The sequence below is a fragment of the Hibiscus syriacus genome, unplaced genomic scaffold, assembly GCF_006381635.1.
Source record: "Hibiscus syriacus cultivar Baekdansim isolate YM2019G1 unplaced genomic scaffold, ASM638163v2 tig00110017_pilon, whole genome shotgun sequence".
NCBI classification, from domain to species: domain Eukaryota; kingdom Viridiplantae; phylum Streptophyta; class Magnoliopsida; order Malvales; family Malvaceae; genus Hibiscus; species Hibiscus syriacus.
This window is the reverse complement of record NW_024062565.1, coordinates 435,280-462,327: the sequence shown is the minus strand read 5'-3', so window position 1 is coordinate 462,327 and position 27,048 is coordinate 435,280. Positions and strand designations below refer to the sequence as shown.

At 35.7% G+C, this 27,048-nt stretch overlaps 2 pseudogenes; both read right to left on the bottom strand.

Annotated features, from left to right (window-relative positions):
- Positions 1 to 208: 208 nt before the first annotated feature.
- LOC120212947 lies at positions 209 to 17,076 on the bottom strand (annotated as a pseudogene).
- A 2,726-nt stretch (positions 17,077 to 19,802) lies between these two features.
- On the bottom strand, positions 19,803 to 22,888 carry LOC120212845 (annotated as a pseudogene).
- Positions 22,889 to 27,048: the final 4,160 nt, after the last annotated feature.

The window sequence follows — 27,048 nt, the reverse complement described above, 5'->3', positions numbered from 1 at the left end:
AGAAGTTCAACAAACCTATGACCCACTGCAACATCCGATCTAGGGAAGGAAATCATCGACGGTGGCGGTGGAATCATTTGTGTATCCAGACTTATGAACCAGATCACCTTCCTCTTTGGGCCTTTGGCAGTCGACCAAAACAGCCCTACAGAAGAGATGAGACATGTAATGGCTTCAACACTCGGAGATTGTTTCTTTTGAGATCGTTTCAAAGAACAAAAGATGGTGAAAATGAAGATCTGTGAATCGTTGATTTCATGTTAGTCAATCCTACGGTGCCACTCATGTCGATCAAACCGTTATTTGGCGTAGGGAAATTGAAGGCGTGTAAGAAATTAGACATGGTCAAGTAGAGCATGTGAAGCGCAAACGATGTTCCAGGGCAGCTTCTCCTACCACTGCCAAAGGGCATCAGTTCAAAATGCTGACCCCTAACATCCACATCCTTGTGGGTTGTGAGAAACCTCTCCGGCATAAACTCCGATGGTTCTGCCCATACGTTAGGGTCCCTTTGGATCCTATGAAGGTTCACAATCAGGCGAGTGCCTTCGGGGATTTCATATCCTCCAATGGTGCAGCTTTCACTGAGCTCACGAGGAGCTGAAAGAGGTGCAGGTGGATACAGTCTCAATGTCTCTTTCACGATGGCTTGGATGTACACCAAATTCCCGATGTCCGATTCATTCACAAACCGGTCCCTGCTTACATGGGCGTCCAGTTCTTCTTGAGCCCTTTTGAGCGTATGAGGTTTGTTTAGCATAAGCGAGAGACCCCATATTAGGGTAACGGTTGTAGTGTCACTGCCTGCTAAAATCATATTCTGCAATCATAGTTTTTAGAAATTAGAACCGATTAATGGTGAAATAGATTTTTATTACAAAAGAGGGAAAAAGATTGTACCAAGGAACTGGCCTTGTTGATGGTGTCAGCATCATATCCAGCGAGACTTGCACCTTTAAGAACAGAGTTCATAACATCCATGAAATCCTTCTCCTTTTTGTTCACATCCCAACTTCCGCTCTTTCTGTGGTCATAGAGCCATCCATCGGCAATTTCGTCCAACTCTTTAGCAGTTTTCTTAATCCACTTCTCCTAGCCGCCCAAATCCAGACGTCGGAGAAAAGGGACAGCATCTCCCAAAACAAATATGCCCGACAAGTGAAAGAAATCCCGTAAAGCATTACGGTATCTGGACACCACTTTCTGGTCTTCCTCCACAGCAACATTATACCTGAAGACATCAATTTTTTCATTTTAAATTTAAATTTAAATTTATTATTATTATTATTATTATTATTATAATTATTATTAATATTATATATTATTTATTAATATTACAAAACCCAAATCAGAGGCCCAATAATCTCGGAAGCCCAGACCCAATAATAACCCTAAACCCATTTAGGGTTTATTTCATCACCAGCCGCCGCCTCTGTCTCCAGCCGCCCCACATCGACGTCTCAGGAAGCTGCTGCCACCGCTTCAACATAACGCTCCAGAAGATCCAGCTGCCCCTCGACGCTACAACTCTATGGTGAGTCACCACCATAGTCTGGTGACTCGCCAAAGAGCCCTTTTTGGACCGGTCCGAGGAGCCTCTCGACGAGGCCTATAAATGGCCACCATTTCCTGCAAAGAGAGGAAGACAACAGAAAGCCACGGCAGGACACAGAGGCGATAACAACCAAAGAAAATAAACGACAGAGAGCAACTAACAACAGACAAATACCAAACCATAGCAAACAATTGGCAAAAGAGAGCAAAACAACCACAACAACAACCAAAAAAGAAATAAAGAAGACCGGTCTCCCTCCGGTGTAGAGAAAAAGAAGAGAGAAAATCTTTTCTCTCGTATAGAGAGAGAAAAAAAAGAAAAATTAAAGTTTAGGCCAAAAATGGCCGGTTTAGGGTATATATAAATCCCTCCCCAAACGACGCCGTTTTGGGGAGGGACCCCTGCGTAATTTTACTTACGGGTAAAACCCTTTCCGTAGTCATTCAAGTTTTATAAATTTACATTATGGTCACTAATATCAATTTATGAGCCTTGTAATTCGGTTTTCTAATTCGGTTTTATTATAATTTAATCACTGCTACATATGTATATATCTTTAGTATAAAAATACCCTATTTAGTCCCTTAAGTTTTAATAATTTTTATTTTAATCATTAATTAAATAATTAAGGCTAAATGACACTATTAATTATTATATTTCATAATATTACGAATTAGACCATTTAATTTTAACAAGTTATAATTTAATCCCTAATTTTAGTTTATCGTTTTTTTATATCATAATACCCTAGTTTTAATTTTATTTATTTCAATCATTACTTATTTTAATATGTTTATTTTTAAATATCTTTAATTATTATTATTATTATTATTTAGTCATATACATATATATAATAAATAATATTTGTTTATTTATTTTTATTTGTTTTTTTAAAATAAAAATCATATTTATAAATTTAATTTTATAAATTACTTTTAAGAAAAATAATCATATTTTGATATTTATTTATTTTTTAATATCGAAGAAAAGATCTGTCTTAAAGCACCTAGAAGCCATTTTTTGATATTTCTAAATAAGTAAATATCTCCTATATTTATATATTAATATATTTTTGTAAAATTAAAAATATTTGAAATAATAGAATTATGAATTAAATATATATTTGAATTTTTAAATTTCTATTATTAGAGACAATTTATAATTAAAAAGTACCAATTTTGGGCGTTGTAGGGGTGCTAATCCTTCCCTAAACGTAACCGACCACGAATCCCTTTTTATTATTAAAAAGAACGAATTTTTGGTTATAAAACGTAGATCAGTTTATTTTTTAATTGATGTTTTCTTAAAACTCTTTTAAAAAAATAATTTTTAGGTATTCGACCTACCTGACCCTAAAGGCCGATGGCGACTCTCAAATTATTTTCAAAAAACCATTTATTCACATCAATTTTCCCGCCAAATAAATATTTCGTACCCGGACGAAAACCGGTTACGACAGCTTGGCGACTCCGCTGGGGACCCTTTCAAGCTTTTAAAATCAATTATAAATTGTCTCTATTAATTATAAATTAAAAATTCATATATTCAATTTATAATTCTTTCTTTTCAAATTTTTTTATATATACTTATTATTTTCATAGTATTTATATATATTATTTTATTTTATTTGCAAGCATTTTATTTCATTATTTATTTATCTGTTAGAGGTTTGAACATTTCTCCTCACATACAACACTTGCATTACATAAAGCTCTATAATTGAGTTTGTCCCTTTTAAGTGGGAGTGAAAGCGACGTCTTCGTGAGAATTTATTCTCCGTGTCAGACCTAGCAAGTAACTTTCGGGGTTCATATGCTCTATGTCTTCGTGAGAATTTATTCTCCGTGTCAGTCATAGAGAAATGTGTCCTCTCGAATTGAACTCGACCCGCTTAAAGTCTGTAATGGACTAGGATTGAGGGTTTTGACAGCCCAAGGGGGCATCAACAAGGACAGTTCGAGTACCTTTACTCTTAGAACTGAAAACCTGCATATAATAAACCCTAGAAACTCTCCCGATCTGAAACCATTTCAGTAGGTATACACAAAGGAGAAATAAGATATAGCTTTTAATTTATTTTATTTCCTTTTCTTTTTCCTGAATAAATGCATGTGAACTAGAAATCATGCGGTTATGTTAAATTTTCCAAACAAACCATAATAAATAAATTTTTTTCTTTCAATTAGTTGGTATTAACCATTTTATTTTTTCTTATTTTCCTATGCATGTTATTTTTGCTCTAATTTGTTTATATTGTTTTCTTTTGTTTGCATTGCATGATCATGACCAAAAGGTGTTAACTGAAAAGACTGTTCATCAAATTGGAAAGAAATCATAAATGGACAAAAAGTTTTATGATCGAACAAAATATGACGCAACCGTGGAATGGCATCCTGAGGGAACTCCAAGGATAGATGAGAGCTATGCACCCAAAGATCTTATGCCCATTAAAGATCAAAAGGAGATACGTGAGATAAGAGAGCAGATGTCCAAGATGATGGATATAATATCTGTTTTGGCCAAAAGAGAAGAGATTCCTGTACAGAAAGAGAGAAAGCTTAATAAAGATAATCCTGCAATTTCAGATATGCAATGGACTTCTGATCCTAACCAACTTGAGAAATTACAGACAGTCATCATTCGTATTCACAAATCGTCTGGAGATACCAAAGAAATGGTGACCACTGTAAAAGCTCTCAGAGATGAGAAGAAATCATGTAATCAGAAATCATCAAAGTTTGGTCTGCTCCCGATGTCTAAAACTCAGGTTCAATCCAAGACAAAAGGTGGTTCTCATCTTGATACTATCCCCATATCATATAAAGAGTTGTATGAGAAGCTACTTGAAGCACGAGAAGTTGATCCATATTATATAAAACCGTTCCAACCTCCGTATCCGAATTGGTATGACATCAATGTTCATTGTGAATATCATGCCGGAACTCAAGGACATACCATCGAGAATTGTCTTGCCTTCAAACGTCGAGTCCAAAGTCTTTTGGATCATAGAACCTTACAATTTATGGTAAATGATCGACCTAGTTTGGTAACCGAGGGTCTTGCTAGATTAATACCAAAAGTCTTCAAAGGTAAGAATATCAGTAGGGGCGCCCAGAGAGAAGAAGATTTGCTGAGGTTTGAAGCTCAAATACGTCATTTGAAGATTGAAAACGATAAATTGAGCACCAAAATGGAAACCATACATGAAGATTTCCAGAAGGTCAGCCAAGCCTTTCAAAATGCTGGCATAGGGAACACCCCAGAAGAGTGGATAACAGGGGTCACCAAACTGAAAAAGAGTTACAACATACATGAAGATCTTGTCCAAAAACTTTTTGAACACAAATGTTCTCTCACAAAGGAAAATGAACAAATCCGAGAATTGACATAGGAGAAGAAAGAACACCAGAATGTCATGGAAGAAGCTGCAGTCCAGACAAGCAATATGGCCCATAAGCTGATAAACTAACTTGATTTTAGAGAAGAAAATGGGAAAGTTATTCCCTATATGTAAAGTTTTGTTGAAGTTAGGATTGAAAGTTGTCCCCTATATGTAAAAGTTTTGTTTGATGTACTGAAGCTTTTGTGTTCAATGAAATCTGTTCTAAGATGATCACTCTTGAGTAACACCTTTTCATACATGTATTTACATTCTTATTCTTACTTTTTACATCTTTGCATTACACGGTTTGCATTCTTATTTTTGCATTTATGCATTTTCGTATTTACATTACATTTTTTTAGTATTGTTATATACATTAAGTATAAAAACATGTTAATAATTAATGAAAGGTTTTGTAACAGTAAAACCAAGGTCATTCATTCATTTTACTTTACCATTATCATGAAAACAATGGAGCAATCTTATGAGGGACTACAAGATCAGTGGCTAGAACAATTGACAGGGTTACCTCAGGATATAAAGAAAGAAACATCAGATTCAGTACCAGATGGATCAAATCAAATTATTCAGTGTGTGGCATCTGATAAAGAAAAGATAACTGCTAAAGAGCAACCATGCTATCAGAATGAAGAGTCAAGAAGAATATACTCTGGGGCATCCCACTTGAACCCAAAGAATAGCCTAGTTCATTATTCACAATATGAGGAAAGATTTAAGAGGATGGATGAAGCAATCAAAAATATGAAATATGTTGATACTTCCCACAAGGAACTAGAAGCAAGAAAACTCAGTTTGGTTCCAGATTTGATTATTCCCCATGAATTCAAAATGCCTGATTTTGATAAATATGATGGCACCAGTTGTCCCTTAATCCATTTGAGAATGTTTTGTAGAAAAATGGAAGGATATTTGAGTTCTGACGATCTATTAATTCACTCTTTCCATGATAGTCTTATTGGCCCAGCAGTAGTTTGGTACAATCAGTTGAGACAAGAACAGATCAAGAAATGGGTTGATTTAGCTGATGCATTTTTGGAACAATATCGGTATGTTAAAGGCTTAGCTCCAACACGTATGGATCTTCGAAGAATAAAGAAGAAAACCAATGAAATATTTCAAGAATATGCCTTAAGATGGAGAGGAGTGGTAGCACAAGTTCAACCTCCCATGTTAGAAGAAGAGATATCACATATGTTTCGGGATTCTATTCCCGCTCCTTTTTGCGAGTTAATGCAGGCAAATCCGACGAAGGAATTCAAGAATCTCATGACAAGTGGAGATTTAATTGAGAATGTAATCAGTGAAGAAAATTCAAAAGTCACGTCCAAGAGCCCGATGGATCAAAAAGCAAAAGCTGATTATGTGAATGAATGTTGCATCCAGAGTCCTAGTAATTACAAAAGAAAAAGAGCAAGTAACTATTCGGATCGACCAAAGAAAGTCATGCGATCAAGAAAAACTTTGGAAGTATTCCAAACTTCCATTTCAGACTTGTATCCTCATTTGGTTAAAGGTCAATACATCACCCCAAGACCAACTAAAGTGACATCAAACCCTTCTGCTCATAGCTATGATCAATATAGTGTTTGTAATTTCCACTTGGGGGTAAAGGGGCATTCTACAGGCAATTGTAGTCCACTGTTAAAAGAAATTGAGATGCTTGTTGACAAAGGGGTTTTGACACAAGAAATGATCAAGAAATGGGGGGCAAATGAAGAAAAGAACCATGATCCTATTACATACCATTATAGGAGTAATGAGGCATAATAAAATAAATAAGTGGAAGTGTTATCTACCACTGTAGTACTTTTCTACTTTTAACATCCTGTTTGAACTTGTTTTTGTTCATTTCTCCACCTTTTGTGCAATAAATAAATTTGTGTTGCTTATTAAGGTTATGAGCATTGAGTCAATTTTGTAATCTTGTAGTTCTTTGAATATCAACTGGATTAAAAAAGTTCTTCATGATTAGAGTTATAATCTTTGACAGAATATTAGGATTGAAAACCAGAAAAATAAGGACCATTGACCTTACCTCAGAAGAAATACACCCAAACACTATCCTATTACAAATATGAGATAGCCTACTCCTATTGAAATGAATTACAAAAAGGCTTGGTATTTATATATATAGGAGCGTACAACATGGGGCATCATTGATGTATTACATTACAAAACCGACTAGAGTATTTTTCTATTGATGACGTTCGATGATGAACATAATTTTTACAAATAGGTAAATCTAGTTTAAGTCAGTTGCTTGGGAATTAAATTCTAACGAAGAGATTTTCTGAATTCCACCAAAACACCTAGACTATAACAGGTTCTTCTTAACAAGCTTAAGAAATTGGATTTAAATATTCATGTTATATTATTATACAATAAAGCTTGAGTTGTCCCTCTAGAGCAATTGGTTAATCACCCTGGCTTTATGGATAATAGTCAGCTAACCCATTATATTATTATATGCAATAAAACTGTCCCTATAGAGCAATTGGTTAATCGCCCCGGCTTTATGGATAAGTTTCAATTAGCCTGATAAAGGTGATTATATTATTATATACAATAAAGCTGAATTCAGCTAGCCAAAATGGCAAATGTGTTAACAAATGGACTAAGGGAGTTACGAAACAGCTGTTATAGTCAACTTCACACAAGCACTCAGAAATTTCATTTTTAGACCGATATTTTCGCACTACTTTGATTATATGAGTCTAAATGAAAAATTCCAGAGAATTGAAATGGAAGAACTCTAGAAGGTCTAGTAATTGACAATCCTAGTTGTGTCATTTTGTACGCATCCGGTTAAAATACCAAGTCCTTAATTGAGGCATGTGACAAAGTTCACAAAGAGAGAGAGGAGTGACATCTTAAATAGATGTAACCATAGAAAATAGGAAAGCCATCCTGAAACCAACCCAAATTTTGATACTTGTCAAAGAGCTATAATTCTCAAACATTAAAGAATTGTTGATTCTTTTGATATTCTTTGAATTCATGTTTATGATTTGATTCTATTGTGAACCTATAATAGGCAACACTTTGCAAAATTCTTTCATTCTTCAATAAAGAAAGGAGAAAAAACATTTTCAAACAGGACAGTCTCAAATGAGAAAGGTCCTTGAAGCAATTGTTGCTTATTCTACCTCTGTTGTAGAAGAAGAATGAACGAAGCCAGAATGATGAAGCATTTCACTTTCTTGAAAGCAAATGGTCCAAAAAGCCAGAAAGTCTGGAGAATTGAACTTTTGACACTCCCCTATGACATTATTATCAGCTCATCAAGAAAGATTATCGTTTATCTCATGCCGAGATCGATAAACATCACCAGACAAATTACTTTCCCCAGCCATTAATCCATCTTTCTGGCAGATTACATCACAGAGATATAGGTCCCAGTAAGATGTATTATGGGAATGAACAAGTCACTATCTGCGCTCTGGTTATAATATGATGCTGGCTCAAGTCTTGATACATCATTGCTACTTCTTCTATGCCGATCATTTTCTTTGTGATGATATCCATTATGTCATTCAGAAGATTTCTGAATTTGAATTTGAGGACTTATGGCACAGAATAAGACATTGGAACAGAATCTATCCTTATAGGCCTTTTATATAGGGTAACATTGGTTACAGGATTCCAAAAGTTGAAGATTACCAGTTTTACTGTCAACTAAACCGTTTCATGATTCGAAAAGAGTGGAACATATTTGGAGCAATAGAAAGACAGTCGTTATAGCAGTCATTGCAAGAAAATGCACCAACAAAAATCCTCGAGTCCATCTTGATGACATTTATTTCTTCCAGTAAGGTTGTTATATTGGATGCCACTGACAACAAGGTCGAATTCGAAAAATCTACTCATCAATTGCTCCAACCGATCATCATTCAGTTCTTGCACATCTGTTTTCAAAGATATGCCAAGACAGTAGAAGGCGACCTCTGCAGCACTGATTCCAGCAAAAAGAAACAGGATATTGATATCACTGGGGAACATATCTCTAGCAGATCCTCCTCCTCGTGTATATTTTTTAGGGAAACCTAGAAGCATTTCCACCTCATCAAGTTCAAATGGAGTAGCTTTATTCCTTCCAACCCATACCAGATTCCATTTTCAGCACTCATCAAGAACATACTTCTGGACACTCGAAGGTGGCTCATTATCACAAGCTTCAAGAACCTTGCAGATCCTTTCTGTCAATTTGGCACTTCCTGTATATGTTTGTAAACAGTTCAACTTTGTTCTTGGATCCTAGGAAGGCCATCATTTCTTTGTCAATAGAAAAATCATGTATAGTGCGTGGAGAAAACAAGATAAGAGAAAATCTGTTCTCAATTGGCAGATTATGAATATAGCCCCTTTTCAGTATAGTAGCATGAAAATGCTTCGAATCTACAAATTCTGGCTCTACATCGAATAAGTACTGTGATATTCCAATCTAAACATTAACTGGAGCAAGTGTCATGTTCTCGTAGTAGAAATAAAGAGACCCAATAGCATCTTCTGGAAGTGTTCTTTGAGTTATCTGATCTGGTTTGGTATGAACCCCAAAATTAATCATTGGATTTAAAAGATGAATTTGCTCATAGTAGAAATAAGAAGACCCAATAACATCTTCTGGAAGTGTTCTTTGAGTTATCTGATCTGGTTTGGTATGAACCCCAAAACCAATCATTAGATTTGAAAGATGAATTTGCTCATGGTAGAAATAAGGAGGCCCAATAGCATCTTCTGGAAGTATTCTTTGAGTTATCTGATCTGGTTCGGTAGGAACCACATAACCAATCATTGGAATTAAAAGATGAGCTGCATGATCGTCTTCATTAAGAAGCTTATTTTCAAGCTTCTTCTGCTTATTTCTTTCCCAAAAATCATAGCTCGAGTTTTTCCTTTTCTTGTAATTGGGATCATTATATAATGGCTTCCTATCTTCTACCAGAAGAAGTGTGTCAGTAGTCTTAACCAGTTGATCAGCACATATAAAATCTGTCAATTCTGCAATTGATGAATCTGAACCACATTTCTTCATGGCTATTGAAGCCTCAACCTCTGAATATCCTGTTTTTGTCAAGTATAACAGTTTATTCTCCTCATCAGAATCAGAATTTCCTCAATATCAGAAGAACTATCAATATATGTGAAATCATCCTGAAAGATCGCTTCATAATAAGATGAGTTGTTATCAGAATCAACATGTTGTATGGGTGTGGATTTTTTATGAGCATGTACCACTTTATATGTAGTCTTGCTATTGCATCAAATTACTGTTTGCATAAATTGATTTCTCTCCCACATAAAAGCATAATTCAGAGATGGTCTTCACTGAAAGATGATAAGCCACTGTGTCAGCCTGGAACGGATTACCAAGTTATTTTTACTACTCTGTCTGATTAAATCCCTCTATATACAGAAAATGGTCACTTCATTCAAAAGAGGCACATATCTCAGACGTTTCTGTTAAAATGATTGATTGTTTCTTAAATCCGTGACAACGTGAAGAGGATTCCTCCAGTTACTTGATAACACTGCTGTTTAGTGACACCATAATGAGAGCATTCAAGATAAACAGATTTGGGGCACGAATAAAGCCACAAGTACCTATAACAGTGCATTGTCAAAATTGGATCTCATAGGGATCATGAGATTCAAGTCAAACAGATATTGAAAATAAACCAGAATTAGAATGTTGGGGGCATTTTGAAGGTCCAAATCAGACAGATCCATGTGGGACCTTGAGGGCCAATTTCAACCAGTATGAATATTGGGGGCATTTTGAAGGCTCACAACAATATGAATATTTGGGCATTTTGAAGGCTCATCTCAACAAGAAGTAATGACTAAGCATACTTTTAACATCTGTATCAGACAATGTTGGGGCATTTTAAAGGTTCCTTCAGACAGATCCATGTGGGGCATTTTGAAGGCTCAGATTAACAAGAAACAAATGTTGGGGCATGCTGAAAACCCTTGTCAATCAGAATCAGGAATGTTGATGTATCCTGAATGTTTATATCAGCAAAATGCTAGGGCATACTGAAAGCCCCTTTCAATCAGAATGAAGAATGTTGATGTATTTTGAACGCTCATATCAGCAAATATTGGGGCATGCTGAAGGCCCACAACATCCTGTGTCAAGATCATTGATTTGAACAAATATTTCCAATGAGACAAAAAGGTATGAAGAATGAAAATGGTGAAACAGTGATAGTCGAGCTGACTATACATAATTGCTTCGTTCATCAGGTAGTTACATTATGATCATATTGTTGAACAAAAATTTTTACTCAGCAAGTATGTTTTCAAATACCCAATCTTCTTAACCATGTGTCACATGATAGCGCGGTCTTTGTTAAGCTACATCACAGTTGCATGAATAAAAATGATCCTCAAGAGACTACTCGATCCAGGGTTCAGTTCCTCAAGATCTCAACTTTGAATTTTGCATTCTCTGTATCAGTGATAATTGAAAATATTTCTTTGAGGTTCCTGGCAGTTAGTTTCAACCATACTTTTGAGGTTATGAAGCTATTTTTCACATCAGTTTTTGTTTACTTGATGACATTGAAGAGAGAAACTCGACTTACACATATTACCCATTCCCACTGTTTTTAGGGTTATCATTTCCAAGCCAGGTTGAACTGAATTTTTATCTATTTTGGGGTTTTATCATGTGCGTTTCATCACCAGCAGCAAGAATTCTACGGATATAGTTCTGTACATGGATCCTATAGCTGAAGTGTTTCTACTTTCTATAACACTCAGTTATAGAAGAAAACATAATCAGTATTACATTTGCCTTTGCCAGAAATGATATCAAGATCAGTTGGTATTTCGTATTCAATTCAACACCAGCACATTTTGTGAATTTGACCAACTTTTTGGTCATACCAACATATCACTTGTATCCCTATTGAGTTTTGTTCTCAAATGGTCTTGTGACATCATACAAAAGCTTTGAACACTAGGCAAAGAGCTTCAATAATTGAGAAATCTTGGCAGAAGCCACAAAAAAAGATGAATGTGTTGTCAAATGCTTCCTTGACCAATAATCCGAGAAGAAACCACAGGAAAAGATGAATGTATTGTCAAATGTTTTACGAACCAGTGATTATGGTGCTGAACCAATGTTGCAATCATATGGTTTCTATTTATTGATCCAAGATGAAGTTTGTCTTCTTCAACCCCAAGATTAGAAGTGAGATATAATGAAGATTTCTTTCCAATGAGAGCTGAAAATTTTAAACAAGAAACTAATGGGGTCAACTAAGGTTGAACTACAGGTTGTTGTTAAGCATCTCGACATGATATTGGTCCAAGTTGCCTTATTCGAGATCTGATTATATGTGGAGACATGAAAGGAATTGGAATAAATCTTCCTTGTGATGTTTCAAGAGTTAAATTAGAACAGACTCTACTCTCCTAATTAATCCCTGCTGAGTCAGGCATATCTACATCTACACTCTTCAAAGATGATAGATTCTCTTTTTAAAGATGATAGATTCTCTTTTCAAAGATGAAAGCTTTATGGGATTTACACACAAGTCCAAGCAAATAAAGTTGGTTTTATCCAAGACAAAATGGGGCATCAGGGTCATAATTTTGACTACAGCAAGAGTTCCACAAATGAAACATTTCTTCTGAGACTTTCATGAAACAAAGAAGACGCCAAGATACAAGTTGATCAGATGATTCTGCAGAAATGAAAGCTTGATAGCATAAGTTTCTACACTGATATCCAGAGATAACTCTGGCAATAAATGATGAAGTGAAGGAAGACCAAGTTCACCACTTTGAAGTCAAATGAATATTGCATCAACATTCATGCATTCATAAGAATATCATTTACACAATAGACAATGCATTACATTGATACAATTGAGTGCATTCAAACATGAAGTTTTACAGATCTTCGGAAGAACAAGAAAATTCATGGTAAGAAATACCTTACAAGAAGAAGGTATTCAAAACCACAAATACAGGAATCATGCAAACATCTGAAGAAAAGATGGATGCAATCCACAAAAATGAGCATTATCTTGAGATTGGGGCATTTTACCCAATCAACATGTTATTTTGAAAAAAAATGAGAAAACGATTTCCATAGTTTCTCATTTTATCTTTTCTAAAATAAAATTGTTGAAAAGTAAGAAAACGATTTCCTTAGTTTTTACTTAGTAAACTATTTCCCACATCTGTAAGTCCTGCAGTGCATGATATTTCCAAAAAGCCTTCGGGAGCTTTTTGATGTTGTTACTTTGAAAAATAATGAGAAAACGATTTCCATAGTTTCTCATTCAATCTTTTCTAAAAATGAAATTGTTGAAAAGTAAGAAAACGATTTCCTTAGTTTTTTACTTAGTAAACTATTTCCCATATCTGTAAGCCCTTCAGTGCATGATGTTTCCAAAAAGCCTTCGGGAGCTTTTTGATGTTTTCAAAGCCTTAGGGTCATCTGTAAGTCCTGCAGTGCATGATGTTTCCAAAAAGCCTTCGGGAGCTTTTTTATGTTTTCAAAGCCTTAGGGTCATCTGTAAGTCCTGCAGTGCATGATGTTTCCAAAAAGCCTTCGGGAGCTTTTTTATGTTTTCAAAGCCTTAGGGTCATCTGTAAGTCCTGCAGTGCATGATGTTTCCAAAAAGCCTTCGGGAGTTTTTTGATGTTTTCAAAACCTTAGGGTCATCTGTAAGTCCTACAGTGCATGATGTTTCCAAAAAGCCTTCGGGAGTTTTTTGATGTTTTCAAAACCTTAGGGTCATCTGTAAGTCCTACAGTGCATGATGTTTCCAAAAAGCCTTCGGGAGCTTTTTGATGTTTTCAAAGCCTTAGGGTCATCTGTAAGTCCTACAGTGCATGATGTTTCCAAAAAGCCTTCGGGAGCTTTTTGATGTTTTCAAAGCCTTAGGGTCATCTGTAAGTCCTACAGTGCATGATGTTTCCAAAAAGCCTTCGGGAGCTTTTTTATGTTTTCAAAGCCTTAGGGTCATCTGTAAGTCCTACAGTGCATGATGTTTCCAAAAAGCCTTCTGGAGCTTTTTGATGTTTTCAAACCTTCGGGTCATCTGTAAGTCCTACAGTGCATGATGTTTCCAAAAAGCCTTCGGGAGCTTTTTGATGTTTTCAAAGCCTTAGAGTCATCTGTAAGTCCTGCAGTGCATGATGTTTCTAAAAAGCCTTAGGGAGCTTTTTGATGTTTTCAAAGCCTTAGGGTCATCTGTAAGTCCTACAGTGCATGATGTTTCCAAATATTTTCATCCTACTCAATAGAAGCCAAATGAAAAAATTATTGTCTTTTTCGTCTTTACTCTATTCTTGTTAACACAAGGATGAGCAAAGAGGGGCAGCTGAAGACATCAATTTTTTCATTTTAATTTAAATCTATTATTATTATTATTATTATTATTATTATTATATATTATTTATTAATATTACAAAACCCAAATCAGAGGCCCAATAATCTCGGAAGCCCAGACCCAATAATAACCCTAAACCCATTTAGGGTTTATTTCATCACCAGCCGCCGCCTCTGCCTCCAGCCGCCCCACGTCGACGTCTCAGGAAGCTGCTGCCACCGCTTCAACAGAACGCTCCAGAAGATCCAGCTGCCCATCCACGCTACAACTCTATGGTGAGTCACCACCATAGCCTGGTGACTCACCAAAGAGCCCCTTTTGGACCGGTCCGAGGAGCCTCTCGACGAGGCCTATAAATGGCCACCATTTCCTGCAAAGAGAGGAAGACAACAGAAAGCCACGGCAGGACACAGAGGCGATAACAACCAAAGAAAATAAACGGCAGAGAGCAACTAACAGCAGACAAATACCAAACCATAGCAAACAATTGGCAAAAGAGAGCAAAACAACCACAACAACAACCAGAAAAGAAATAAAGAAGAAACGGGAAAGCAACTTACCAAAGAGGAGCCTCTACGAGCCACCGGAGAACCGAAACGTCGAAGGGAACTATCCTAGATCTACGACGATTGGTAAGGTTTTAAGCTAAAATAATCTTAGATTCGGGTATAGAAAAATATGGGCTTCGATTTGGGGTGGGTTTTGTAATTTCCGGCCACCGTTAACGGTGGCCGGCGGCGGCGATCAACCGGAGACCGATCTCCCTCCGGTGTAGAGAAAAAAAAGAGAGAAAATCTTTTCTCTCGTATAGAGAGAGAAAAAAAAAAGAAAAATGAAAGTTTAGGCCTAAAATGGCCGGTTTAGGGTATATATAAATCCCTCCCCAAACGACGCCGTTTTGGGGAGGGACCCCTGCGTAATTTTATTTACGGGTAAAACCCTTTCCGTAGTCATTCAAGTTTTATAAATTTACATTATGGTCACTAATATCAATTTATGAGCCTTGTAATTCGGTTTTCTAATTCGGTTTTATTATAATTTAATCACTGTTACATATGTATATATCTTTAGTATAAAATACCCTATTTAGTCCCTTAAGTTTTAATAATTTTTATTTTAATCATTAATTAAATAATTAAGGCTAAATGACACTATTAATTATTATATTTCATAATATTACGAATTAGACCATTTAATTTTAACAAGTTATAATTTAATCCCTAATTTTAGTTTATCGTTTTTTTATATTTTAATACCCTAGTTTTAATTATATTTATTTCAATCATTACTTATTTTAATATGTTTATTTTTAAATATCTTTAATTATTATTATTATTATTATTTAGTCATATACATATATATATAATAAATAATATTTGTTTATTTATTTTTATTTGTTTTTTTTAAAATAAAAATCATATTTATAAATTTAATTTTATAAATTACTTTTAAGAAAAATAATCATATTTTGATATTTATTTATTTTTTAATATCGAAGAAAAGAGCTGTCTTAAAGCACCTAGAAGCTCTTTTTTGATATTTCTAAATAAGTAAATATCTCCTATATTTATATATTAATATATTTTTGTAAAATTAAAAATATTTGAAATAATAGAATTATGAATTAAATATATATTTGAATTTTTAAATTTCTATTATTAGAGACAATTTATAATTAAAAAGTACCAATTTTGGGCGTTGTAGGGGTGCTAATCCTTCCCTAAACGTAACCGACCACGAATCCCTTTTTATTATTAAAAAGAACGAATTTTTGGTTATAAACGTAGATCAGTTTTCTTAATCCACTTCTCCTAGCCGCCAAAATCCAGACGTCGGAGAAAAGGGACAGCATCTCCCAAAACAAATATGCCCGACAAGTGAAAGAAATCCCGTAAAGCATTACGGTATCTGGACACCACTTTCTGGTCTTCCTCCACAGCAACATTATACCTATTCCCGGCAACCGTCCTGAGAATGACGTTCAAAGTCAAGTCGGTAAAATGTTTCTTCATCTCAACCAACACCTTACCAGAGCCATCCTTTTTTTCAGCCCAAGTCTTGTATAGATGTTTTTAGTGACCCTTGTATTTCCGACACAAACACTTTCTTGAGCTGATCGATCCTGTGGTTGGATAGCACCTCCAACATTGTTATTTTGCGCATTTCACGCCAGTATTGTCCGTAAGGAGAGAACCCGAACATGGCATATTTGTAACCCAGGTGTTCAGCAGCTGCAAATTTGGAACGGGAGGAAACAGCCATATCATTAGTGGTAAATATCTCCTCGGCCACATCTCTCGAATTCACCACAAGTGCTGGATGAATACCAATGCAGATCATGTAAGCAGGACCATACTTATCAGACAAGTTTCCTAGTGTTACGTGAGGAGCCAACGGTCCCCCTAACAGCGGGAGGTGACCGATTAATGGCCATGCACCCAGGGCGGATGCACTAAGCCCCTTAGGGTCAAGTGCATCCCCATTATTTAAGAAAAAAATTAAAATTTAGTATAATATGTTAAAGAAAAATAGAAAAAATATAAATTTTTGCATCTCCATTATTTAAAAAAAAAGAAAATTAAAATTTTGGACACTCATTTATAAATTTCTAGATCCGCCACTGCATATACCATCTGCTATGGGTGCTGCTTTACCGCCGCCGCCGCCCGAGCTAGACTTTTTGAGTTTGGTATACAAAAAACAGTAGTGTGAACTGTGAAGGCTAACACCAGTGCGTAACCAAAAGTTGGGAGATCAAGATCCATCACTGCTTTGGTAGAAAAGAAAACTGCAGAGATGCTATGAGGAAGTTGATGGGGGAGATATTGCGTCTTGCAACAAATAAATCATAATCTATATACATTTAATGTTCCAGCACAACGAATGTAAGAATATGAACATTTAATTTATTTTACTTAGTTTAGTTTTATCAGTATTTATGCATGAAAAGAATAGTTATATTATTATATTTTAAAAAGATTTTACGAAAAGACATGAATCGGTAAAATAACTGGTTAACAAATGAATTTATTTTTTTACGACAAAGAATTAATTTATAAGTTAAGATATTCATAAAATAGTTTTTAAAGTTAAAATAGAAATGTCTTAAAATGAAATAAATTTTTAGGTAAATTTCAATTTAGTAAATATTTTATGAGTTGATGTGACATCTTTAATTCGTATATCGAGACATATACGGGTTAAGGGTGTTACAAATGTAGTCTCTGTCATCTTCCTAGTCACATGCTGCCGATTGGTCGTAGGAATCGTGATTTGTAACCTAGAGTTCGTGGATTATAAAACATCGATTCGTCGTTGATCGGCCGTCGATCAATCACGATTTCATAGGGTTTTGATCGTCGAGGGAAGGTTAAGTCGGGTAGAGCTTTGTCGACGGGAAAAGGTGGTAGTCGGCGTGTGTTTAGGGGTTAAAATGAAGATTTTCAAAGTTTTGAGTTTATTTTGTAATTTCTATGTTTTATTTTTTTTGAAAAAAATACAATTTTATTTTTAAATTTTATACAAAAATTTTAAAATTATCAAATTGTGACACGTGTCATTTAACGGGGAAGATTAAAGTCGTTGACGGCATGGGCACCTAAATAAGTAATGTTTGTATCGTTGGCACCTTGATGGACCGAAAAATTATGTAGGCACCTATTCGTGAAAATAGGTATAGTTCTGACACTTATTTTATAATTAATCCAAAAAAGAAACACACGAATGTACATTGTAGACTTTGTTTTCTAGATTACATTAGGATGTAAGCAGCATTGAATGTAAAACAATAGAAAATTTAAATTCCCCGAAATTAATAATAGCATATGATCATAAATTCAAAATGGTTGTCACTTGTTTCAATATGTAATAGGTAAGGGAGGTATGATAGTAGGTTGCTCCCAACACTAGGTTGAGAGCAGCTTCCGTAGGAGACCTCCAAATTATGAAATGACCTCCATGGGACTCGATCCCACGACATCAAAATAGTAATTTATAATATATTCATCATATCAAATATGGATCAGTAATCCACTGAAAAAAAATATACCAATAATTAAACCAACAAAAAAGTTGAATAATTTCCCTGGAGACTGTATGTACGGTACACGAAATTGAAATTTACATTATATATAACCCAAAACAATACTGTACAAGAAAAACCTAAAAAAATTGAATACATTTGAGAATGAGAAAAGCTGAGGAGTTCAAGACAAGACAAGTAAGAAGCTTCAAAGAAAGAAAAGTAAAACAGGGTGCATAAGTATTTTTCCCCAAGGATCTTTTAAATTCTAACGGTACCGCCTGGAAATTTGGTTGAGAACTACTTAAGAACAGTTGATTGAACGGTGGTCAGGACTTTTCGATATCTAGAAAAAATAACGTGTCCTTCTGACAGGCACAATTTCCACGGAACAGACAACCCTGCAATCATTATCGACGAAAACAAGGGCCAGTTGAGCAGTCCCCAATTTCCAAGGCCCTCTGTCTATTTTTCTACAGACCCCAAAGCTTTGAAAGGCGTAATAGTGGCAAAGACACGGTCGAGCAAGGCCCAGAATCATTTTGATTTTCAGCGAGTGGAACGCACCTGTGACAATCGGATCCGACGGGCTTTTCTGTTTAATGTTGAAGTAAATGTACAGGCATGGCATGCCATGCCAGGAATTGAAGTCTTTGGGTAATAAAAGTCTATCCAAATGAGAAAGCACATGATTTCATTTTCCTCACTGCAATGATGAATCTAAGGGCGTGGGCAGTTACACGTCAACTAACAGTGGCCAAAATTTATACTGTCATATTTGTGTTTAAATAACATTTACCCCTTCGTCATGTAAATTAACCTCCAGTCGCTATTATTTGGAAACTTTCCAGGAAAAAGATTGACCCCGTTGAGATTGTAAAGGGGAATGGCTGTATTGTTTTGCCGACTAATATTTGTAATTTTGTACATGAAATATATTCTCTGCGTTTTATTAATGGATATACAGGCATGTTCTTCTCTTTCCAAGGTAATCGAGGGTTAAAAAAAACGATCATTATTGACGAGCACATTGAAAAATGGGGTCCCGAGAGGATGATTATCTCCTTGGAGTACGTAATTAATATATAGGGTCGTTATTATAGATTTTCAGTCGGCGTGGATTGGACCCATCTCTTATCAGGTCGTACGTTCAAACTTGTAAGGCCCGTGCCCTGTCAGCATTCAAATCTTGGCTACAATCAATAGCAATGGTCATGAAGGTAAGCAGGGGCCATAACCAGCTCAATGTTTCAGACAGGGCACCGAATGCGAAATCGATTGACATAAACTGTCTCAGATATTAATTTCTTAGTAGGCACTTGTTCATTATTGGGACCCTACTGGAAAGTCTGCAGAACCCTAGCTGCACCACTATATGCTACAGGCTATGGCTAGGAAATATCAAGATCATTGCTGGATTTTTCGTATTCTAACCTTCTTTGTAAACCATAATGCCATCAAAATTACATGGCACAAAGGCGCCCCGATGACTTTCACAAGGCTGCAGACATTTTCTTTTTCAGACAAAATTCAAAGAACACGGAACAAGATAATTCATGCGAGTTAGACATAGCTCGTTTTATTATGGTGTCTAACACCTGAGAAGAGCTAACTCATTTGAAGATTCAGCGTAGTCCATTTGCCAGCTTGGCCTTCCGAGGGTGAACTCTAGGTTAAGGAACATGTCTGAAGGTGACAAGGAGTTGGAATCTAATCTTTCCTTCATTCCATCCGGTACATGAAGCGCTGCCTTGTCCCATCAACCTATGGAAAAAACCAAAAGTTGATCATAGGATTGATAATCAACAAAATGATAGCAGTTTGAACTTTCAAGTTTCAACATGTTGGGTTTTGTTTTTAGCGATACCATCATACCTTAGCATTATTTGGCTCAAAAGTCAAGCCGTTTCCATGGTTGGATATGCTCAAATTATTTGTCTCCGTTGAGGATAACCATGAACCGCTGCAAACAAGAAAGAAACAACAGAATTGTAAGAAACACCAAAATATTGCACTCTCATACCCCCAGTAAAGATTTATACTGGAAACAAGATCTTATTTGCAGTTCATTTCTAATTGTTTTATGGCGATTATACTGCTAAGGATATATCTATGATCTATGGCACTTCTCTTAAGTCTGTCCGACATATATTATCAGACTATAGATATAAATTTTATATAATTGATTCTATCAAATAAAGCATGTAGCTCTTTTAAACATATGTTATACTGAGCAATTGTTTGGGAGGAAAGTCAACGAAACGAGGCAGCAAACAGAAATATAGAATTAATTTATTACTAGATAGAGATATAGGAATTAATTCGAAATCTAACGGGTGGAAATGGATGGGATTTGTTTTTTGGAATGGAACACGAAATAGCTTAGCTAGCCTAAAAACCCTAGGGGATCTTCATCAAAACCTATGTACTCGTGACTAATAAAATGGGCTCATAACCAGTGACGAACACTTGGACCAAAGCTGTCCATGGCCTAGGATACATGTATATGCGTGCATGTACGGTGACTTTGGGTTAATCCATCAGCGTAGATTAGGCTTATCGAATCTTTTAACATGGCGAAAATAGAAAAGACCATAAATATACAGCTTCTGGCATAAAGAAACGAATTAAAAAGAAGAATGGAGACGGGAGATGTTTCAGATATGCTGGATAACCTTTGGGTCCTTTGTGGTGGAGTAGTTGATAGTTTGAGGGAATAAGAAGAGTTAGGGTCAGCTTTTGCGGAAGATAGTGTTCCATCCGAATCAACAATCCCCATCCTTTGGTACAAACTCACGTCGGTATGCCCTTGACCTGAAACACCCACAAAATAATTCATATATTTTAGATTTTAGCTACACTCTAGTCACTTCAATAAATCCAAACGGTTCTGGTTTGGTTGGGAATGGTGCGTCAGATAATATAATCTTCTGTCATTTCTGGTCACAAAGTTAGGACTCAAACAAAGAGAAACTAAATAGAAGAGAAATAAAAATGATAATAGTCCTTTTGGGGGGGAGGGGGGGGAATCCAAGTACCTGATCCTTTGTCGGTGATCTTCACTGTTCTATACATCTGCATGAACACAGAACACCCACAGAGAAGAAGATGAGAAAAAAGTCCACATTGCTCTAGATGACCGTTTGATTCCTTTCCCTTTTTTCCCCAGGAATCATATATAAATCCAAACATAGAACACGATAAAGATACCAAAACAACTATGGGAAATCATAAAAATAATTATAAGAATTGTCAGATGCTACATAAGTTCAAAGAAATTAAGATTTCCCACAGTAACTCCACCTGCAAATGACTCTTCACATGAGCTAGGGTTAGATCCTTGACATTCATCAACTCTAAGACTGATTTTGGTGTTGCTCCTGAGACAAGACAGTTGCCAATACAAATATGTAAGCTTGATATGCTTTTTTCAAAATAAAGATATCTATTTTCGGTATTTCACACTAACAGGAAAAAGGAGGGGGAAAAAAGTAGTATATTACTTTCATGGCCTCCAAGCAGCTGGACTGCATGAACAAAATGGGCATGGAGTGTTGTAGTCCATCTCATTCTGGGAGCTCTGACGCTTCTTTTCACAGTTCCATTGATCATTCTTGCATTTCTCTTGAAATCACGACCATAGATTTGAGGCTGATAATGCTGCTGATGAAGGTTTCTTGGTTGCTGTAAATGGGGAGAACCCAAATCTGCTTTTTCAAACCCTAAGCTCAACGTCGGTTCTCCAAAACCTTGATTACCGTATCCATTTTCACGGCTCAAATCGCTTCCGCTACTTCCAGAATCAGTCGCCGAGCTCCTATCACTATAGATCGATTTTCCTGATAAAACATCGTAAGCCATTTCCTTAGCTTTATAATCCGAAACAGATGCTGGACTAATCTGCAAGGATAGATCAGGCAAAGGTGCAGTTCTCATTATGGTATTTGATCTTATGAACATAAAGAAAAAGGTGAAGATCTTAGTCAAAAAGCCCCTGGAGGATGTGTCAACAGAGACAAGATATTAAAATAGGGAGAATGAATGAAGAGAAGCGATAGCAAAACACTATCAAAACAAGAAAAAGGAAAGGAAAATATACAGGGAAAGTGGGTTTAAAACTTCGAAGTTAAACAAATGAAGAGAGGCGAAAAGGAAGGCAAGGAAAGTGTCGTGATTATATCATGAGTGCCACATGATTAAGTTGCATGGTATGTGAAGCTTGAAAGAGGGAGCGGGTGAAGAGAAATATAGGCTTTTTAGTAGGATCCGTCTAGGTTCGATAGATAAAGGAAAAAGATTGCAGAGACTACAACCATTAATCAGTCAGATTAAACAATGAAGGAAAGAATTCCAGGTGAAGAGAAAGTAAAATAATCAGAGTTGTTTTGGGGGTGCTAGTTTTAACGAAAAGTTCATAAATAGGGCAACTTATGTATTTAAAGATGCAGAGAAGGATCAGAGACCTTTCCTTCCTTTGCACAGAGAAAAAGAAAGCGAGTGAAGGAAGAAGGAGCCTTATTTTCCTTTTATCTTTTTTAATGGGGGAAAGAAAAAAGAGGTGCTTATTCCCTAAGCTCAAACTATGCAGCTGCTTTAATTTATTACTAGCTCTTTTCTATATGCAGACGACGCATATATGAGCCCTATTAAATGTTTACATTCTTTTTCTCTTCTCTTTGAAAGCTTGCTGCCTAAACACATGATGGTATGCTTTTAGCCGTTTTTATGATGTTGATAATTAAGCAAAAGTTGATTTCCATGCCACATGTACCAAAGCATACTTGCCCTTTCTTCCATGCTTACAAGAAAATCAGATCTGCAGGAGGTTTTATGGTTAAAAATAGAAACAGTGAGTGCAAAGGGGCAAATAGAGAGCAATTAATGGTGGGGTTTTAGGTTTAACCCCACCTGTTAATTGTTTGATTAAAAACTGACCATAGTTGCCAAGTTTGATCGAATTGATGAGGCTTTTACTAGGAACTGGAAGATTGGGTAAAAGCAAAAGGTTGGAAGTCTTGAGAGTGGAGGTGTTAGGGAAACTGGGAAATGAGGATGGATCGAGCTGTACACGTGCCAAGTGTGGGGGAATGATTACGAAGGTGTAGTAGTAGTAGTAATAAGGAGAGAAGGAATATGGAGAAAGGCTAGCATGGCCTAATTAAAGAGAGTCAGGGTTGTTGGGGTGTCCGGCGACACCAGCCTCGCAGACCCACATGCAAACTCTTCCCTACTTTTCATTTATCTTTGCACTCTAAATTTTTTTATCAAGTAATCTGAATTAGATACTATAAAGGTAAATACGACCCTTTCAACCTTTCAACTTAATTAGCTTACTCCATTCGTAATTATCAAAATTCGAATAATTGACTTTATTTAAGAGGTTTAGTGTATCGTCCCACTCAACGAACAACCACCCATTAGTTGTTGGTCTTTGCTCTCTTATTTAATCACGCCTCCACACTATTTTTTTATTATTTGGTTTAAGGTTATTGTCAATGGTTTCTAGTTTTTCATCTTAATAATTTTTTTTTTAAAAAAATTAATCTTTCTTTTTCTTTAAGTGTGACATATCTCACTAATACATTAAGCTTTATTAATTATATTTTTATTTTTTTATTCCTTGAACCATAAAATGTAGGGTAAGCTACACAAATAACTACTTTTGTTTCAATTTTATAAACCTATGATCATTAGTTTCGTTTTAATTAAGACGTGGTTACCGGGACGTTAGATGCCGTGAGTTGGATGACATGACATGTTAGTAAAAAAGTTTAATTTTTATTTGAACCCTTAAACTTTAGATAAATTACTAATCATGGGTCTTTTTGTAAACTCAAAATAGTTCAAGGATAAAATATCAATTTATCCCTTTTTTTAATTTCCATATGTTTTTTCCCAAACATGTCTTCTCCTCTGCTTCCTCAGCTTCCCCAGCGAAGCAATATCGTTGAGTTTGGTGGCCATTCAAGAAATATCAATTTACACTGACTACGATGTCGAATCGGATTTCAGATCAGCATCGGCTGCCGCCTGAACTTGAGAGGCATACTGCAAGTTCCAAATGACATCCGCGAAAGATGGCCGAGACGATGGGTCGGGACATATGCATTTTCCGGTAATTGACACCACGATGCATAACGACTTCTGTGAGCAAGTGGTCAACTCTGTTGGATCCACAATTCTCTTTCGGCCGTCCTGGCTGCCGAAAGATGCCTGTGATGTGCATACATGATGTTAGCAGCTTTAAGAAAACATGAACTTCAACATAACCGATTGCATATTTGCTAGCAGATAGTCACTGTAATAATATTTTGCATGTTGAATGGAATTCATCAGAGAATAAAAACGGCTTACCATTTCATTCAAAAGAAATGTTTCTCCTTTTCCACTCACTATACGCCCGACAAGCGACTCGAGTAATATAATCCGAAATTGTAGACATCATCCTCTAAATTTAGCCTTTGGCTGCAATATAGAATGAAAAGCAGATTATTATATAAACAACAATTGGCAATGAAGTTTCAATAGTCTTCTGAGGATTGGTTCCAGGCAATACCTAGACTTTAGGCCCTCTCCCTTCGCCTGCAGAGCAATAAAATGTTGAAGGCTTGAATGGCAAGGAAACTTACCGAGTTATGCAAAAGGCTTGAATGGCCACCAAACTCAACGATATTGCATCGTTGGGGGAAGCAGAGTAGAAGATAGATTTGGGGAAGAAAACATATAGAAAAAAGGGGTAAATTGATATTTTATCCCTAAATCATTTTGAGTTTACAAAAAGACTCATGACTAGTAATTTATCTAAAGTTGAAGGGTTCAAATGAAAATTAAACTTTTTTATTAACGTGTCACGGCGTCCAACTCATGACAGCTAAAACGAAACGAAAGTAATCATATCTTAATTAAAACGAAACGAAAGTAACTATATATTATGTTTTTTGAATCGAGTGACCGTATGTTTATAAAACTAAAATAAAAGTGACCATTTGCGTAGTTTACCCTAAAATGTATATAGAATTGGCAATTTTGCACCTTAAATGCAATGAATTGTAGCATGACATAGAGTTTTAATTCCTAGCACAATAATCTTTAATAAGCTTTCTTTTGGGGGACTATCTTATAAAACTTGGAATTTCAACTTAAATCACGTATGTTTAACAGGTTGATCAAACATTTACAACTAGATAGAAAAGAACAACAAGTAGATATGTTTGAACGCCTTCATGATTTGTTAATAGTTTTCGAAGCCCGCGGTCAGCGCCTGATGCGCTCTAGATTCCCCGGTAATCGGACATTTTTGTTGCTTTCTTCTCTTTAGTTTATTCGATACCTAATCAAATCCCTTCTCTGTGTGTCCTTAGGGCTTTAAATTATTATTAACTTACAGGGATAACATCAACATGAATATCCGGTCAACATGCCTCTCACCTGCAATGGTGTCAAATTCTTTGGGTTATATTCCATATTCCATGTGTCTGTCCTGTAAGAACAATTAATTCCTACTTTCATTTTTTTGTATTGTTTATTGGATTCATCAAATCTTTCAAACTTGTATGCAGTGTGTAAAACAAGAAGGACAGACATAATTAAGAATAAAAAGTAAGGACATACATATCAATTACTATTTTTAATTACCAAAATTATGATCTGCAAAATTATGAAAAAAGAGGATTTCTTTTTGGTTTCATTCTTTTGATACTAATTACATTGTCTTGAAGATTAAAAAAATGTCTAATTCCAACTGGAAGAATATTAGCTTCTTCATGGTGATTCGTGAGATTAGGTTAACCGGGCATGCATGTGTTTGCATTGAAAGTTGAACATATGTATACATGTATCACCTTCTCCCACTCCTTTTTGAGTAATTGCGGGGTGAATACATATATGAGACAAAAGAGAAAGCAAGGAATCACCGAAATCAACGCCGTTTAGGCTGACGTGCACCACGAAATTACACCAGTATATATATGTATAAGAAGAAGAATACACGCCTGGTTGCTGCCTGCTCCGTTGCTTTCTGCAGAATTTTCTTCTGTCGTAACTTGTATCAGATTTGATGCTCTTGCACGTATAAAGGAACAAGAAAGACCAACATAAGTATTACTTATTTAACATCTTAACCTAAGTTATTATTACTCATTAGTTTACTCATGTTCTTTTTAGGTTATAGTTCCTAAACTCTCTAAATAAGATTACGATCACGGTTAGAACTTATCAAAAGAAAAAAATTAAATCTTTGATTAGACTTAAATATGGGTATTAAAGTTACTTAACATTATAAAAGCTGCTATTGGGACGGTATTTAATATTAATAAAAACCCTGGAGAAAAGAACAACAACTTGGTCAAAACTAGCGTTTAAAAAGGTTCAATAATTGATAAATGATGGTGAATGTAATAAAAAGAGATCAGAAGGGTAGGCAAGCCTTTTTCCTTGGCTGTAAAGGTGAAAAGAGCATAACTACTGTATTTACTGAGGTGAATGAAGTCAGAACCTACGCAACCCTAACGATATATTTATTTCAGCTGCTGTTGAAACCAGCTCAAACTGAATAAAATAAAGCTTGAAAACGATTTCCGACCTTGAGACTTGAAATCTTATCTTTTTCTTACATACGTGTAACAGGTTTGGATTCTGATCTTGGTGTTACTGTCCTAGAACCAGAATAGAGGCTTCACTGGTTGGTTTCGTCAACTTACCACACCCCAGCTTAGCG